Below are 6,000 nucleotides of genomic sequence, written 5' to 3' on the forward strand. Positions count from 1 at the left end.
ATTATCAAAGAGGAGAATTCTCAGCTATCTATGGCAGAAAGACAGTTAGGCAGATGAAGCCTAACCAAGTCCTCAAACCTGATTTTGGCCCATTGTACACACTTGCCTTGCTGGGTAACTGCTTCCCGTGGTGGAAACATGCAATGTATTTCAAATACTATTACCCTGACTTAAATCTGAAGAGGCTATGTTGAAAAAGGCCAAGTGTTCATGTCCCACAAACATCTTTTGTATACCTAGCTGAGGTTTCCAAAGTCAGGGAGATGGGAGTTAAGAATGGCACTCTGTGGACTTCTCTGCTGGTCCAGTGGTTAAGACTCCATGCTTCCGCTGCAGGAGGTGCTGGTTCGGCCCCTGGTCAGGATACTAAGATCTCACATGCTGCCCATGTGGGCACTCTAGAATTCTAGGGACATAAAGTCCTTTTCTACGGCCACCTGCCTCTCCTGTCTGTCTCCCAGGCATTTTCACAGGGCAGGTAGGAGGATACTGCTTTCTATCTTCCCTGCAGAAATGGGCTGGTCATACTAATATTCCTTATCTATGAACTGACTCCCTATGAGGAAAAAATTGGATTGGATGTTCACACAGTGCTCTAAAATAATAGGATTACACCCTTAAGTCCATAAAGTTCTTTCAAGAAGAATAAACCAACAAAATATGTCTCATTGGGAGTTTTTTTCATAAGAAAAAAACCTTTAGTACCTGATTCTGGGTGTTCTAATATAGAGATTCTTGGTTTTCACCTACTCTGGGCCCCTCTGTCCATGGAATTCTCTTGGCAAGAATACTGGAGTGAGTAGCCATTCTCTTCTCCAGGGGATGTTCCCGACCCAGAAATTGAACCCCGGTCTCCCACATTGCAGACAGATTCTTTACTGTTTGAGACACCAGGGATCCAATATAGAGATTCCTGGTTTTCACTTACTCTGGAGATAGATAGGTCTATTATTTTAGTTAAACACATCCAATGAACAACATTCCAGCTAGTCCTTTGTAAATACCGAGAGGCACCTCTGCAAAGCATCGTCATTTAATAAAAGTATCAGGACATAGCCTACTGTTGCTACTGCTGGGTATAGCCCAGGTAGGAAGAATTCACATTGGCAGCTACCATATGTGCTGGGCAATAGGTGACAGTCACATCACAGTCCCTCACCTTATACATCAATCTGAGTAAAATCTTGAGGTTTCAAAGCCAGGTTATGAGAGCCCAAAGGCTCATCAGTCAACTCCAGGCCAAATATGTCACAGCGATTTTTCTTATGATGGTCTGCTTGTCATTGAGCCAAGCTTCTTCCTTCACTTTTGGAATAAAAATGCTTCTGTCTTGTTTTTTGTTTGTTTTGTCTTTTTAAAATGAATGACCATTTAAAAGTATAAGTCTGTGCTAAAGAGTCAGCTTTAATATCAACTAAACAATCATCAAAGAAAATCTGTAAAACTGAATGTTGGTTTCTGGCTGTCATCTCACATGTTAAGACGCTGCTAGCCTGGTGTGAAAGATGCTTAGACAGCAAGCAAGACTGAATGCAAGGAAAGCTCTGTTGAGCTCCTTTTTGTGTTTCCATTTCTGTCCATCTGCTTTCCCATGGGCAAGGAGACGCCTCCTATCACAGAGTCGTCCCTCTCTTAGGTCAGCAGACACTACAAGTGAAATCTGCAAAGGATGGATACACTGGCTTGGGTGTGGTCACCGGCAAAGGGGAAGCACTGGTCCCCTAGCTGCCGGCTTTAAGGCCAGGAGCTGCACCCGTAGCGGGTAATCTCCACGACTGCTTCTCTTCCATTTTATCACAAACCGCACCAGCCCTGATTGCTCCCTCTAAGAACGCACAGCACACGCGTCCGCCTCGTCAGACAAAGCCGGCTACTCAGGGAGCCCGCTCAGCACCGAGGCGACCTCCACAGGTCTTCCCCCACCCCGACCGTCTCGGTGGTTGGTCAGCAGCAAGGGGCAGGGGGCGGCGCCGCAGCCAGAAGGTACCAAAGCCAGGGGCGGCGTCTGTCTGCGGGTCCCACAGTCTGGGGGGCGGAGATGCGCGACTCACATCAGAGAATTACCAGTGGGGTTTGTTGCCCTAACACAAACCCCAAGAGAAGAGCACGTGCCCTTTGATTTCTCCGGGAGTGTTTTCTGCACTAGAAAACTGCACACTCGAATTCTAGGGGTGCCCTAGCTCCTGGTGCGGAGGACACCAGTGCCGGCTATTGTTCTCCGGGTCTCCCGGGCGGGAGGCGGCCCCCATTTCGCCTCCCTGGCATCACCTGCCGCTGGACCAAGCCTTTCAGCTCTGCGAAGAAAAGGGTGTGCCTGTGGCGCTGCGGATTATCACAAAACCCTAAACGAGTCCCTAAGAGCTGGTGTCAAGCCGGGAGACAAAGCTCCTCGCAGGGACATCCGGCTCGGTCCCCGATCCGCCATCCCGAGTCCGTCGCCGGGTCCAAGAGCCACGCCCAGCCAGCCACAGGACCGCCGGGTCCCTGGCCGGGGCTGAGGGTCTTCTGGCCCGAGACCCGCCTCCCCCCACCCCCCAGCTGCCTGCCCCTCCCTTCCCCGGAGACCTGCCTCCCCAGGGAGAGCCCTCCCTCTCTTCGCGTGGGTCTCCTCCTCCCCAGCGTCTACTCTTCTCTAACCCAGGCAGTCTCCACCCTCCCACATCCCTCCTCCCCTCCACATTCTTCATCAGCCCCAGCCTCGCCTCGCGCCACCTGCTCCGAGCTCCGACCCTCCCGGCTCAGACCCTTCTCTTTCCTCAAACCTGTCTCCAGTTCCCCCTCCTCCCACCCATCCCTATGTTCCATCCTTTCGCATCTTTGCTCAAACGGAGGCCTTGCCTCCGCCTCTCTCCATCTCAGCTCCTCTCCAACTCTGACTCCTGCCTCCTCCCCCGGCCTGGGGCGTCGCCCGCCAAGATCGATGCCCCCGGGAGGGCTCCCGCGCTGGGCTCGGGCGAAGGGATCAGCTTGGCGCCCGCTCTGGGCTGGGCAGCGAAAAGCGGCCTTTGTGGTTCAGACAGGTGCCTCCAGAGGCGGCCGGCGAATAGTCCACCCGTTAGCCGGACGTGGACGGGCCGCTGGGTCCGGTCCAGGCTGGGCAAACTCCAACCCGGAGGCGAGAGGGACAGAGGGTGTGTGTGTATGCTGGGGGCGTAGCGGGGAGTGGGGGCGGGCGGTGATCCGTGCGGGTAGAGGACGGCGCCGATTTAAGGTACCGGGCAGGACGGGCCCACGGCCAGAGAAGCCCCCGCCCAGCCCTCCAGCCATTCACTGCACCTCGACGAGGCTGGCTGTCTACTATGTCCTAGGAGCGAACCCCTTCCACCAAGCCAGCCTCCTCACCCCAGTTCTTTGCAATCCCACGAGCATCTATTAAACGCCTACTATGAATAAGGTACCGCTCGGCGCTCCTGGAGCTCTGTGGGCTTACAAAGAAGAACGATTCGGGTCCCAGTTTAGCCCGAAAAGGCTGCCCCGAATTCCAAACCACACCTCCCGCCGCGTTCCCACCAGCCGGTTCCCTAGGCGCACTCCGACCCCGGCCCTATTGTGCTCCTCCCAGAGAAACAGACTGTGTGAGACGGACGTCCCAGGCCGGGGAGAATAAGCCCACCGCCCGCCCTGCCATCACCCACTCCTCCGGGATGCCGCGGCTGCGGGGTTCTGTCGGTGGGTGGGTTCTCCTCCTGTCTCGCCGCGGCGCCGGCGCTGCGGGTGCTCAGGGCGGCGCGGCTGCACGCGCGCTCGCTCGATCGCCGCCTTGGCGCGCGGGGGCTCCGAAGTCCGAAGCCGCGAGCGGGGGAGGGGACTTGGGTGGGGGCTGGAGGAGGCCTCCGCCAATCACTGGAGCGACAGCTCCTCCCCAGCGCTCCCCACCTCGCGCTAGCAGGTTAGGGGGAGGCGGGGACCGGCGGCGCCCTGCATCCTCGGCGGCGCGCGCGGCCACCGCCTGGGGACTACAACTCCCGACAGGCCCTGCCGAGGGGCCAGGGTCCGAGAGGGGACGAAGGGCGCGGCTCGAGAACCAGCCGACCCCCGGGCGCCCTTGTCCGCGTTCCTTCGGATTTCCATGGTGACTCAATACACTTCACAAAGCCCGCGCTCTTGGACGCGCTGATGCACAGGTCCCCTGGGACGGCTACTGCGTCCCCTCCCCCCGCAGGACCCCACCCGAGAGGCTGGAACAATGTCCTCGTCGCCTCTCCCCGGCTGCTGGCTGCTGCCGGGCCTGCCCTTCTCTGCAGGCCGGGCTAAGGCCGCCTGATTACCGCCAAGATCCAATCCTACCCTGGGCGCCCGGCGGAATTGTAGGATAGAGAGGGCAGGATGTAGTTATAGGAAGATGTTCCCATGTACAACGTGATCTGCCACGCGGGGCCACCTCAGTTCTCATCTGTCCCTTCTGGGGCCTCGAACCTGGAGTTCATGCTATCGGCTACCGCTTCTCCATTCAGGGCTCTCAGGTCCAAGCTGCCCGTCGAGTTTCTGAAACCTCCTATCAGGGCATGGTGAAGCCTTTGGAAATGTTTTGTAACTCAATTTACCTTCGCTTCACCCTTTTTCTTCAACTTTTGCATACACACATAATCTAACAAAATCACAAGTCTAAAAAGGGGAGGATCACCAGGCCTTTACCTCCTTCCAAATAGCCTCTCAACTCTTTACCAGTTATCTATTCTTTCCTGTAGTTGTAATAATAGCTTAGATACAGTTCAGTAATTTGCCTGTTTTCACTTAATGCGTTACTATTGATAAGTGTTAAAATGCAGCATTGAGTCCTCATTCCAACCCCGGGGAACCCCAAGGGGCTGCTGCAGAAGCACCTCCCCAGCAGGGCCCCTGGGAAGTGGTGAAGATGAGGGAGTTCCCTGACTGTAGCTGCACAACCATGGCCCCAAGAGAGGTTTCTCCCGGCAGGATATTTTCAAACAAAACTGTACTTCATTACACCAGAAGGCCTTCCCACCGACCACCACACCCCAACCCCCTCTCAGCAAAATCTGAGGGTGCCTGGCCTCCAGAGAGCCCATTGAAGTGAGGTTTCCTTGGGTCACTTGCTCTGTACTCCTTTGCTGTAGGCTCAGAGCTTGCAGCCCACCAGGCTGGCAGTTGGACCTCACTTCTGGATTACCACCACAGAGCCTCCACTTCTCCTGGGAGGAAAGTTTTCTTTTCCACTCCCTCTCACATCCTGAGCTTATTTATGCAGGGAGACCAACTTCCATCCCCCACCCCCGGCCCCCACTAAGCATTGTTAGTTGTTCAGTCTCCAAGTCATGTCCAACCATTTGCGACTCCATGGACTGCAGCACATCAGGCTTCCTGGACTATCACTATCTCCTGGGGTTTCCAAAATCTCACGTTCATTGTGTAGGTGATACCATCCAACCATCTTATCCTCTGTCACCCCCCTTCTCCTCTTGCCCTTAATCTTTCCCAGCATCAGGGTATTTTCCAATGAGTCGGCTCTTCGTATCAGGTGGCCAAAGTATTGGAACTTCAGCTGACGACCTCAAAGCATTTCTAACCCAGACGAGGAGGATGGAATGTGCTTGTGAAAACATGGAGCAAATGGCTCCTCCTTCCGCCACTGCTCCAGCTTGTGGAAGTACCAAGGGATTCCTCTAGGCTGGCCAACTTCTGCTGCTGTCCCAGGGATTTGGGTAAAATGGGTTGAACTTGAGGGAGGTGGAGTGGAGCCGGCTCAGGGTAGCGGGGTCCACTTGGACGGTCCACTTGCACGGTCCAGGCTGCACTTTTTGCCTAAGGAGGAGGGAGCCCTCTAGTGGCAGTAAACTTTCTCTGCAGCATTTAATAGACTTGACGTTTGGACTTCAGCTTCTTTGCTGTCTTGGGTGGGCCTGCCTCCCCAGGTCAGAAAAGAGCTGCCTAGAAGTTATTTGTTGGCCTGGGGCATTGCTGAAAGTCACATCCAAACATGAGGTTGTAAATGGTCCCAGTAGTTGATTTTAGTTTTATGTATTTTTAACTTAGGCTCTA

The 6,000-nt window shown here is 54.9% G+C and overlaps 1 protein-coding gene across 2 annotated transcripts in view; it reads right to left on the reverse strand.

Moving 5' to 3' along the window:
* The window catches only part of DPYSL5 (dihydropyrimidinase like 5), an 89,366-nt gene extending 85,578 nt beyond the window's left edge, over positions 1 to 3,788 (reverse strand). The window contains exon 1 of one of the 2 annotated variants that reach the window (NM_001109964.1): positions 3,636 to 3,788. The gene's annotated coding sequence lies outside the window, so the exon portion shown is untranslated. The remainder of the gene's footprint in view (positions 1 to 3,635) is intronic. The other variant, XM_024998245.2, reaches the window with a different exon arrangement.
* Positions 3,789 to 6,000: the final 2,212 nt, after the last annotated feature.

The sequence above is a fragment of the Bos taurus genome, chromosome 11, assembly GCF_002263795.3.
Source record: "Bos taurus isolate L1 Dominette 01449 registration number 42190680 breed Hereford chromosome 11, ARS-UCD2.0, whole genome shotgun sequence".
NCBI classification, from domain to species: domain Eukaryota; kingdom Metazoa; phylum Chordata; class Mammalia; order Artiodactyla; family Bovidae; genus Bos; species Bos taurus.